This window comes from Crocodylus siamensis, chromosome 4 (genome assembly GCF_052110815.1).
Source record: "Crocodylus siamensis isolate JL-2025a chromosome 4, ASM5211081v1, whole genome shotgun sequence".
Lineage (NCBI taxonomy): Eukaryota > Metazoa > Chordata > Crocodylia > Crocodylidae > Crocodylus > Crocodylus siamensis.
The window spans coordinates 236,746,922-236,759,542 of NC_143398.1; the positions used below are offsets into that span (position 1 = coordinate 236,746,922).

General features: G+C 42.3%; 1 protein-coding gene and 1 long non-coding RNA gene across 4 annotated transcripts in view; one reads left to right on the top strand and one right to left on the bottom strand.

Annotated features, from left to right (window-relative positions):
* The window catches only part of LOC149867694 (uncharacterized), a 33,995-nt gene extending 25,218 nt beyond the window's left edge, over positions 1-8,777 (bottom strand). Inside the window, exon 1 of the long non-coding RNA XR_016442116.1 lies at positions 8,600-8,777. This is a non-coding gene — a long non-coding RNA (uncharacterized LOC149867694). The remainder of the gene's footprint in view (positions 1-8,599) is intronic.
* Positions 8,683-12,621, top strand: part of ZNF148 (zinc finger protein 148) — a 44,815-nt gene continuing 40,876 nt past the window's right edge. The window contains exons 1-2 of one of the 3 annotated variants that reach the window (XM_090045967.1): positions 8,689-8,831; positions 9,265-9,351. The gene's annotated coding sequence lies outside the window, so the exon portion shown is untranslated. Of the gene's footprint in view, positions 8,832-9,264; positions 9,352-12,621 lie in introns of all 3 variants that reach the window. The other 2 variants (XM_090045966.1, XM_090045968.1) reach the window with 2 other exon arrangements.

Sequence of the window (12,621 nt, forward strand, 5' to 3'; positions counted from 1 at the left end):
GGTCAGCAGTATGCACAAGGCTCTTATTTAAATACGATCCATGTCCCCTCCCTAAGGATTTAACTATCTGTTAACTTCAGGGATTTTGGGCTGATCTTCTCCTTGAAGTCTCCCTTCCTAAACCCCACCTGCCCATTGAATTGTTTAGAGCTTGTCTACACAAGGAAGAGGGCCTTTTTGAGAAGTAGTTGACTTGACTTTTAAAGTGGAGTGAGCTATCTCTGGACTATAGTCCACACACACAGTATCCAGAAAGGAAGCAAACATGCTGTAGCTAGTATGCTGTATATAGATAGATATATAGACATATATATATACGAGTAGTATATACATCTATGAATAGTGCAATGGGAGTTCACTTGTATTGCTAGGAGTGTATGTATGGAAGACTGAGGTGTTACAGCTAAGGGCACTCTGTGGGGACATTCAGGGAAGATGAGATAAATTAACCAAAGGTGTGAAATGAAAGTTCATTAATTCAGACATTAAATCTCAGTGGATTCATTCACTCAGAGGTAAAAAGACCTTAGATCACATTCGTTAACCCCAAAAGGGTTAAGCTGAAAGAATGTCTACATGGGGTTTTAATGCCCTTTCACTTCATACCTGCAGCTAATTCAGCTTAATATTCCTAAGCGTCCATCAGGAATAGTTTATTTCCTGATCTGCTACTTTTCTGCCGTTCTAAGAAGCAACTGCAGTGTTGCAAAACTCTCTTGTCAAATGATGCCCTGTTGTGCCTTTTGACTAGGCTATGTGGAAGAAGTCCCTTGCTATTATTTTTTTTAGATTTTCTCCCCTTTGATGTCTCTTTGCCTTGTACACTTATTTTTTCATCTGGAGACTGGTAGTGTCATTTTTTTAATTGGAATGTCATGTGGGACTATATCAAATACCTTAAAGAACTGTTTTTTATGTTCACACGCTTACTTGCACAACCCAAACTTGAGGTCTCATCAAAAAAGAAAGAAAGATGTTTGTTTCTGATGGAACCATGTGAACTAGCAGTTATCCTTTATTTTGCTACTGACTGCATCCGATGTCAGCCTATCTATGATTTTGTCCAGGATATTGCAAGATCTTTGGATCCAGGTTTAGAGAGAGAATAAAATACTTGAAGCTTGGATGCTGTTATAATAGGAATGAAGATGAATCAGGCCAGATGTGTTTGATGGAAACATTAACTAGTAGGAAGTGGGATCATATCCTCCTACATATATACTCAGGATCAGAAAAGTTTTTAGAAGGGAAGAGAAAAGTCATGGGACCTTCTCACACACACACACACACACAGTCCATCTGACGTTTTTACACACACACACACACACACACACACACACACACACACACACACACACACACACACTGTCCATCTGACCTTTATTTTCCCCAGCAGCTATGTATGTTTAAAGCATCAAGTGCAGAAGTCTTCATTCAGACATGCTCTGTGTTCATGTTTCTCTGGATTAATCAATGTCAGAATAATTTTACTGTGTGTTTTATGATTCTCAGTGACATCACTGATTCCTGGTCCACTGGTAAAAACAGAACCATCCTGAGTCACTGTAGTTTGGTCTAGTCGGTCATAAATGAAAATCTAATATAAAAACACAATATTTGGGCTAGAAATTAATCAGGGATATTAAAGTTATACCCTGAGCAAATATTCAGGCAGATGAAAGAGTTTATTTTTTTTATCAGATATGTGTGTATCAGGCATTGGTTAAAAACCCAGTTTATCATAGAGGAAGCCTTTGAATTGAATGGAGGAGAATTATCCTTCTTTTGGTAACCATCATTCCCTGAATGCCTCCTGGTAAATTAATTTTTCAAGGAGGAATTTCTTTTATTTATCCCAGCCCCTCTGAGCCAGTCATTTTACTCCCAGTGGGCGTGTTTACACGAGACATTACTGCGCATTTATTTAGTATTTGTATTGGCAAGTACTAAATAAATGTACAGTACAGAGTTACTGTGCAGTACAGCTAGTGAATGTCTTTTAGGTGGCACTAGTGCACAGTAGCCTAATGATACTGCGCTTCTCCTGAATTCATTGAAACTTTGTACTTGTTTAAAAATAAGCATGTGCTTGAGCACTAGTGATGTGAAAGGTTAAATGATTAATTGATTAACCGATAAGTGCAATGATAACCGGCTAGCTTACTGGTTATCTTTTAGTTCAGGACGGGCGCAGTCTGGCAGGGAATGGGGGAAGGGAAGCTGCGCAGTGCCCTATCTGGACTAGTACCCATAACATAAGAGGAAAACAGGTGCTCCCTCCCTCCCAGAGCAGGACTTCACATGGGCTATATCATTTGGCTGGGCTTGTCTACTCTCCTCAAAGGGCCCAGGGAGCCAGAAGTGACTCTCAAAAGCAGCTGTGTTCGAGCTGCTGTGTTATCAGTTAATCGTTTAACTGATATAATTAAAGGAGATTAAACTAATATTTTTTAAAACAATACTGACATCCCAATTAAACACCTGGATGAACTAAGCCCAGATTTTTTGAACAAACTATAAATCCATTGTGAGGCCCAGTAAGTGGCAAACTCCATTTTTGCTGGGGCCAGGCAACTTGACTAAAAGCCAGGTTTTACATGATCCTCCCAACCCAAGTCAATTCTGGGCTCATTCTTGATGATGACTACAGTGTCCACCTACAGACATGGTTTTTGACCTACATTTATACAAGCATTTCCAAGCTGACATTCACAAGACAACCAGGGGCACTCTATGCCAATATTTGGGAGTGGGGGGAGGAGAATGACAAGAGGTTATTACACACACCTGATATCTCTTTGAAAAATCAGAATCTGCTCTAGTACCACAAAGCTAGAATTGGTGTCTGGGTTTTTTTTTTTAATTGAAATTTATCTTTGAATTAGTTATGTTCATAATGCTTGTGATAGAGAGAACTGCAAAATCCTTGTAATATTTTCTACCCTTGAATTAGTAACATGAACTCTCCACCTTGATGTTTTTTTAGCCTGGTATTTCTGAGTGCTTTACAGCCATGCTAAATAATAAGAAAAATTCCAAACTACTTCACTTTCAAGTAACTATTGCATCTTCACTAACCCTGATCCTGCAAATACTTACACGTGTGAATCCTTCAGCTGTGTGAAGGTAGGACTGCATATCTGGAGGACTGAGATGGTTAACTATGACTCGTAACATGACTGAGAGAAGAGAAGACAACAGGTAAGTTTCCTTCCCGTTTTGCGAGGAGAAGAGGGGGAAATGACACATGGAAAAGAGAATAAATAACTTGAGCTGTTACAGAGGAAGTCGGTGGAACAACCCCAAACAGCATACCAAAAGCTTGCTGTAGGTAAAAGGGCTAACATAATTTTTTTTGTAAGCAGAGGAATAGTCAAGAAAGCATTCAGGGGCACAACATCTGTATTTGTGTTAGTATTTCCGTAACGGTCTCACTATCATGTTCTGGTGTCCACACTTCAATAATCAAAATAAAAATGCTGAAAAACGGGAAAGGGATCAGAGAAGAGCTACAAGAACGATGCAAGGTCTGGAAAATATGACTTAAGAAGCTGAGTCTATTTAGTTTACCCAAGAAAGAAGATTGACAGGTGACTAAAGGAGCACTTTATTTAGCCAGTAAAAAAATATAATGAAAAGAGGACAGACAAATTAAAACTAAAATGGTGGTGCAATTTAATTTTAACAAAGGTTACTTATCTATTGTTTGACTACTCTCACTTGAAACTAGTACCTGTCTCTCTCAAGCTCAACCAGATGATATGACCTGGATGCAGAAATTACTAGTTCTTTGCTTTGTTATGTGGGAGGTGAGACGAGATAATCACAACAGTCTGACTTTAAGAGGCGATGTCTTCCTGGATTTCAGATTTGTTAATATTCTTCAAAGATTCCCAACGCTTTTTTGTTAAAGCTCCTACTTCTGCTTCCTATATTTGTCAGTAGAGACTTCAGAAAAAGGGCATAGCATTTTTTTTTTAAAATTACTTGCTGTTGTTTTAACCCCCTTGAAAATATGAAACTGAAATCTGTTTCCTCCCACGTGTGTGCACATTGGTTTGTTGTTGCAGACTGCTCAGGAGTGGAGAGCTTCTGAAATTCAGAGTTCTTTAGGTGGAAAATGTTGATTTCTTTCCCTATGGAAAACAAGCTCTCTGGCCTCAGGAAACGGGTACGGGGGGGGGGGGGGAGGAATAAGTAAATTCTGAACTTTTCCAAGATGCTGCATTCAGTGATAATGACAGGTTTTATGTATATTCATTATTCTTTAATTCTCCAATATCTTCCATTTCAGAGCTGTACAGCATTGATAACCTAAATCTCACAATGCCTTGGCCAAAGTAATTATTATCCTGCCCATTTTTAAAGTGTGGGAGTAGTAATGCAGAGAAGGCCCAGTGTCTTGCATGCTGACTAATTCCAGGTGCCTTGCTTTTTGGGTGTCCAGCTTGCTAGGTCTATGTTCTGATATTTAGAAGAGTTGAGTCACCTCCAGATTCTCAAAGACAGAGGTGCTCAGCACTGCTGGAAAAAAAAAGTCCCCTCCCCACAAAAGTAAGGTAGATGCAGGTGCTTGAAAATTAGGGGTGTAAGCATCTTGATGGATATGGTACAGAAAGAGTTGGGGAGGAGAAAGGAACAAGACCCAAATTTGCTGACTCTCAGTTCTGTGTTCTAAATATAAGACCATCCTTCTTCCTCAAATTATACCGTTAGTTGTTTTGATAAACAGATTCAAGCTCGCGCATCCTTGAAGAAAATGTTGTGCTCACCATGCAGAAAACCAGTAATCCCTCAGTGCATCATTTTAAAGTAAGACTGGCAGTACTGAGTTTCCCAATTCACACTTAATGAGAGAGAAATTTCTGACAGTAAAAAAAGCAGATATAAAGATAATTGTCCCTGAAGGAAAAAAGTGTAAATGTACACTTTGTCTTAGTTTCTGAAACTATTTTTAGAACTTCAAATAATCTCCTGTTTAGTTCTACAAGCTGGTCAACTTTTATTTTATTTGAACAAAATGTAAATGACTGCTTGCAACATACTTGAATTTTATTAACTCTAACCGATCAAGGTCAAAATTCAATTATTCTGAACATGCCAAATAAACCTCTGCATGCAAAGTCAATACAACATACAAACCCTCAAAATATGTCTTCATTTCATTGATAATTTTTTTCTTAATTTACACTGTAACGAGACGGCAGAATCATTCTGTATATGGAGACCGGGCACTAGTATTCACAGAGATTGGAAACTTCATAAAGCCAAAAGTATTCCTGACTCATTGTGCAGGTGTACTAGGGTCTGAGAGAGGGGCAGAGGGGGAGATCAGGTAAGACAGTTGAACTTGGGTAGAAAATGTAAATTCTGCTGTATATTACTTAAATGATTCATTAGGCAAAATGCTATGATGCTGGTTAGTGTGACCGTATGCAGCTTGTACAGCTGTGGGTCCTAGTCAGACAAACACTTATACACATGCTTAATTTTAAGCAAATATACATAAGTTGAAGTCACTTGTGTGTTAAAGTAGGCTGGGACTTTATTTGGAGCAGCATATGAATGCCACCTGTTCAAAATATGGAAATGTGCTGCTGAAAAGGGGTGGAAACATGGGGACAGACAGAAATGTGTACACAGCCAATTCAGCTGCAGAAATACCCCAATGCTTGTGCGTGCATGTGGGTTTGTCAAGGTTCATTTTGCAGGTTTTGGAAGATTCTTCCCACAGTGATTTTGAAAACTGCTTACAGCCTGATGTCAGCACAAAATATACAAAAATACTGCAGAACATCTTCATCGGTTAAGGCCAGTACTCACCATGGTAGTGACCGCTCACCAGAATTACTAGACTTTCACATGGTATTTCTTTCATCAAGCCTCCAGCTTCTGCTGGAGTTGGAGTATGCACTTTAACTTAAAGGACAATTAAATGTAGTAGTGTTCAATAACTAGATGGAAAGATGTCAAATGATTTATTAGACTGAAATGCACTGCTTGGTATTCATTCCAATTTTATTCTTGATATAACATTAAATCTTATCCTACTAAAAACTTACCATTTAGACATTTAAATATTTAGTACTATTGTAACCTGTGACCCAACTGCACCTGAGCCCATTCTGTTAGACACTGAAAAAATTAACTCAGCACCACCTGAAAGAGCTTACAATCTAGAATGCAGACTAGAATAGACAGAAGTTGTAGCAATAACTGTGGAAAAGGATCCAAGTGATGTTACACATTCTTTTTGCAAATCAAGGTTTCTAATGTCCTCCGTACTCTTATTTTCTTTATTTCTCACAAAAACCCATCCCCACACCATATCCCTCTCTGCTATCAAAACAAAGAGTGTAAAGGAGACCACAGTAACCAATTAAAAAGACTTTCTCTGAAAAAAAACAAAAAACAAACAGCAAGCAAAAGTGGCGCATCTGAGCTTTTGAAGCAGCTGCCAGGTGGAATAAGAAGTCTCAGCTTTGACTGTTTCACCTGTGGAGTTTGGGATTCCTTTTCTAACTGGCATTCCCTTTTCATACTGTCTTTGTTCAGGATTTGCCTTTGCCTTGGCTCCCCTGCCTCCACTGGGAAAAAAAAATGCTTAACAGAAAATAAAGGCTTGAAATAAGATAGCTTCCAGGAGTGTGTGCATAGGAAGGTACTGTATGAGCTCATCTGACTTGATGTTGTGCTGCCTCTCTCCCAGCTTAAATTTCTTTAACAGGTATAGACTTGACACCAGCAACAGGCTCTGTGTTTTGTCCAGGTCTCCTGAAGAAGGCTCCAGCAAGGGGGCACACAGGTGAGGCTGTCTTCCTTTCACTTACTTCTCCAGGCAGAGTTTCACCATCGGTGTCCACGGGCTCCCTGTCCGATGTATTCTTCTCTCCTTGGTTAAGAACTGGGTACCTTGCTCCCATCCTTCTCCATCTTCTTTTTTAATTTGTCCCAAGACATCAGTGGAGGTGCCCATGGTGGTCTCCTTCATTAAGGGAGAGGTTAGTTTCTTGGTGGGCACTGGTCTACATCCTCCCTTCAACGCATCAAATAGGTATGAATGTGTGGCTGCCCCTCTGCCTACCCTCAGCATCTACCTCCTACAGTCATGACTCCTGCAAGGTTCCAGGCCCTGGGGCTGGCTGGTGCCTCCCTGAGGTGGGGTGGTAGATGGCCCAAGCCTGCAACTCCTTGTTGGTAACACCCCGAGTCCTGGAGGCTTCACAGACCTCCTCCCCCTTCTGCGAGCAGAGGAAGACCCTGGCGCCTGCCAGGCTGCAGCCTCTTCCAATACCTCCTATCAGCGACTCCATGCACCCTTTTTGTTTATGTGCCCCTCATCCACAGCCCCAGGACTTCCTGGTTGACCTTTTCCTGGTCCTCGCCAAGAGACCTAGTGATCTGTCTGACCAGGAAGGATGCCACCAGCACTTTTTAAGCTGCTCACCTCTAAATAAAACAAGGCTTCACTGGCGAGTGATGGAGGGCAAGATCAACTAAAGAAGAAGGCTTATTTGTATAATTATCTACATTTTTGAGTTACAGGGAGCAATATAAAGTACAGGCAGTCCTCTACTTACAACATTTTGCACTTGCAACATTTATAAATTGACACCGCTTTGACTTTCTGACATCAGTTTCGACTTTACAATGCTTGATGCAACGCCACACCATGGTCAGCAAATGGGTTCGCTGCATTGCCTATCTCCCTGGAGAAAGTTTGGACAGATATCCTTGGACAGTTTCTTTAAGAAAGCAGATGAGACTCCAGAAAAACCTGTAGCGAAGACTCCAGCCAAGAGCCCTTCAAAAAGTCCAGCTAAGTCACCTCAAAGAAGTCCTTCCAAATCAATATGATTGCTATTTACAATATGAATGCATTAGTGTAATTATATTACTCATCTATAATCATGGACGACTGGTGCCTCCTGACTCCTGAGTCTGGGGGGGCACCAGATTATTGACGGGAGGGAAGGAGGCCCTCAGCAGCTGATCGCTGACTGGGGCGGGGGGCCTGTGTATGTCCCTCAGCAGCCCATCACTGAGCCAGTAGCAAAGCTGGAAGTGAACTTCCAGTTTCATGACTGGAACCAATTTCAGGAACCAGTCCCCCATTTATCGCTTATGGGATAACCAGTTATGACATTTCCAAATTACGTTTCGACTTAAGATGTGGTTTTCAGGAACCCATGGTGTCATATGTTTGAGGACTGCCTGTAAAGGAGGCTTATTTATATCAATACCTGCATTTTTGAGTTGTAAGGAGCAATATGAAGTAAAGAAGGCTTATTTGCCTCATTATCTGCATTTTGGCACGATATAAAGTAAAGAAGGCTTATTTATATCAGTGTCTGCATTTGTGAGTTATAAGGAGCGATATGAAGTAAAGAAGAAGGCTTATTTGTTTCATTACCTGCATTTTGGAGCGACAGAAAGTAAAGAAGACTGATTTGTAGACTTATCCGCATTCCGCCCCCACCCCCCCCCGGCTTTTCAGCCCCGACGGTCATTTCCCCCTCGGGAAGCGGGGTGGTCTCTACCCGACCCGCGGTTCGCGGTTGCTGTGGCGCCGTTAACCTCCTTCCACCCCGGAACTGACCTCCAGTCGCGGCGCCGGGTCCTCCGGCGCTTCCCAGGCTGCCCTGCGCGCGGCGGCGCTCTGGCCGCCCGTCTTGTCGCCGCCAGGCGGAGGCGGAGGCGGAGGTGCTGCGCGAGCCGAGCAGGAAGGAGTCGCCGCCGCCGCCGCCACCGCCGAACTTTCCCTCAGGCCCCGCCATGCCCGGCGCCGCGGCCCGTGGACCCTGAGCGCCGCCCCTTCTCCGCGCCCGCCGGTAAGCAGCGGGGGAGATTGCGGGCCGAGGCCTGGGCCTGTCCCCCCCGCGCTGCGGCCCGGCTCGGCCCGACTCTCCTCAGAGCCGCGGGCGAGGAGGCCGCGGGCGGGCGGGGCTGCAGGCCTTGCCGGCTGACAGCCGCACACGGGTGGACGGACTGACGGACGGCACAAAGGGCGGGAGGGGGCGGCGGGCGGTCCAGCTATTGTCCGGGCCGCGCCCCTGTCAAACTTGGGCGCCCGACGCCCCGCCTCAGGGCTCGGGGGTTTTTCCCCCGCCCCAAACACACGCACTAACTCCGCGCAGGGGCCGGGGCTGCGAGTTGAAGGAAGGGGGACGAGTTGCCTCCCGGCCCCATTTCTCTGTTTTGGTTTTTCTGGGGTTTTGGGTTTTTTTTTTACAGATTTTATTTCTCGATTTATTTTTTTTGCAGAAGCCTCCTGCCTCGGGGGTCCGTGTCGTGGCATTTAGAAACGGACGGCACTCGGCCGGTGTCCCCCCCCCCCCCCAAGCTCTGCGGGTATTTTTATCGATTGATTTCTTTTTTTTAACTTTTCTGTGCCAGCCGGGCTCAGCTCTCTGCAGGTGGGGAGGGGAGGAGGAGGAGGCCGATGGGCATCCTCCCGCTTCTCCATAGCCCTAAGTCAGAGAGGAGGTCAGATGAGAGGGACTTATGAACCATTACAGCCTCAGGGGAAAAAAAAATGGGAAAGGTTTTATATCCCAGAAAAGCAGAGAGAGAGCTCCCAGGGACACCTGTCAGCGGTGTTGGCCCTGGGAATCTGTAGTCGACCAGATGGCCTTTGCAAGGGTCCGGCAGTGTTGGGACCCTGGGCAAGAGAGTCATTTGGGGCCCCTTAGAGGCTGAATTTTGATGCCCTATAAGCACATTGGACATTTGTTGCAAAAGTTTTGGGGGCCCTAAAGTGCGGGGCTGCCCGGTTTGCCCTCCCCTAATGCTGCCTCTGCATGAAAACTATGGGCCCAGCGTCCAAAATGCCAGTGGTTTCCTAGCAGAGATGAACAGTAATATTCATGGATAATGGGGGGGGACATTATAAAATTAACTCCGCAGATTCGGTCTCCTCCCTTCTCTGAAACATCCTTCATGTGGACTTTATTAGGAAGAGTGCGCAGCCTGTTTACTTATTTAAAAAATAAATAAGTTCAAGGCCTATTTATTTAATGAGTTTCTAAAAGCACTTTCCTCCCAGTTGTTTCTGGGCACATGTGCCTGTTCTAAAATACACCCTCAAAAAATACACCCAGTTAGCTAACTGGTGTCGCTGTATGGAACGAAAATAGAGGCCAGTCTTCTGCATTTAGGTATTAAATATAGCATGCAAATTTTCTGCCCTTAGCCCCTCGGACAAAAGCATGAGACAACAGGTGTATGTATCATCTTTATTTTTGGCATTATCGGTTTTGATTGCTTAATTATATATATTTCATTTTAATCTCTACCCATTGCATATATAGTCCCTGATCCTGCAAATAGGTTTAAGTTTACTTTCATGGAAAGAGTCTAATATAATGAATACTGAGATTGTTAAGTTATGAATGTCTAAGCAGTTGCTGAGGGAGCACAATGACTATAATCTGTATTGGAAAAATATTGGGAAGAAAAGTAATTCCTGTAGAAGGCAAAAAGTTGTGTTGTGGGCCAATCGTGGAAATAAATGAATGAGCTTTTAAGTCAAAATACTAAAGTGATACTTTTCAGACACTTTCACTCTCTAGGGGATGGTATGTCTGTAAATATACTTACTTATATGGTCCATGGCACTTTATTCTAGAAAAAAAATTGTAGTCTTTATCTATGTAGAAAAATGCTACCTCTAGTTTTGGAACCGCTGTTTGGCCAAAAATGTTAATGATGCATTAAGGCAGTGTTATGGATATGCTTTATCCAAGTAAAATATTATGCCCACACAGGCAAAAGAATGTCGCTTATATTCCAGGTAGTGCCTGCCCATGATCCAGGCACTACAGATTTGATGAGGTAAATTTGGAAATGGTGAAGGGCTGGATTCAGTTGTCAGCTTTTTGTGTCAAGTCAGTTTAAAAAGGAAAAAAAACCCCAACAAAAACCTCTAAAAGCCAAGTTTTAGGGATGAAAGGTTGGCCCTTGTCACTTTTCCAGTGAGGAGGGAAAAATGTGATAGAATCAACAGTTTGTTTCTACTTGAAATCTCATGTGTTTCTTTGTAATTTCCCCCCCTCCTGTCTTCCCCCCATGAAGAATATGAAGTGTGCTGTTGCTCCATTGTAAATATCACCAGTTGACCCATTAGACAGTGCCTTTTTGGAGTAGCTTGCAAAACAGACCATAACTCTAGTTCATGTTAGGAAAAATGTTTTCAAGTAGATTAGACTTTATTTAGTTTTGGTTAAGTATTGTAAAAAAACAAAACAAAAACCCCATATCCTGGTCCTAATATTATGAACAGTGTTTTTGTGTAATTATAATGAGAATTAATGACAAGTTGTCCATGTGGTTTTAAATATTATCCTGTAGTGGTTGCTAGTTGTGTGTAATGCGATTGTCCTGAAGAACCTGAAAGTGAAACTGCTTTGTCTCTTTTCATTGTCCAGAGTGAAATGCTAAAATTAAATGAGCAGGGTAAGAGTTGAAAATTAAATTTAAAAGAATGCTATCAGTTGAAATAACCTAACTTATTAGTAACATAAGAATAGCAATGCTTTCTTTAAAATATATATATTTAATTTGACTGGCCTTTTAGTGATAGCTGCCCTCTCAGATTGCCACACATTAGCGAGAACGTAGAGCACAAGGCCCTTAGCTTGCAATCTGATCTGCATAGCTGGATGTGTATGCCCCAGTAAAGGCCCACTGAAGTCATCAGGGCTTCTCATGGGCATAGGGATCTGCCCACTTGGATCAGATTGCAGGATTGGGGCCCAAGCTGATAAATGGATGATCCATGTTAGCAGGTGAATTTTCTCCTGACCAGATTGTGCTGGGCTGATAACACTTCTTTAAGTACAGAGATTCATGAGGTATTTCTTGACAATTGGTAGAAAATATTCTTGTATAGCTTGGCATACATACTTACTCTTGAACTAGTATGGGATATCCACGTGCAGATTACCTGATGTCTGTGAAGAGCAGAAATGTAACTGTTGGCAGGACATTGGATGTCAGCAAGGTGCAGACCATTAGTAATGTAGGAGTCTGTAACAGGTACAAACTCGAGTGGGGACTCTCTCTTATAAGAGACTTTTTCACAGTATTTATTTTCAGTTACATAGATTATGCCCATTACTTTATTTCAGTATTTTCAGCAAAGTTAAAAACACAATCCCATCTGTTTAGCTCATTGGTACTATATATACATTCTAAATAGACACTTATTTTTTAAGGGTTTTCATCTTCACATCTGAAGCAGAGTGTCCTTTAGCACAACAGCACTGTCTTCAGCTACAGCAGCAATAACTGACACACAGATTGAACCTGTTTAACTTGCACAAACAAATGCAAAATAACACACACAAAGACTGTGATGGGATTTGTGATGAAAAATGTGACACGTAGTTAAATGCATAAGGATATTTGCATATGTCATTTGTGATTCAAATAATGTATTCTAAAGAACTTCAGTCTCTTTTCTCGGGATACTTGGCAAGTGGACTTATTTTTGTACGCAGGCCTGAGCAGAGGCTAGTGGAGCGCACAGAATGCGGAAGGATTTGTACATGCATGTGTATCTAATGAAACTTAAATTATTGATAGATTTTAATAACTCAATGTGTTCTATCTGCCATTTTT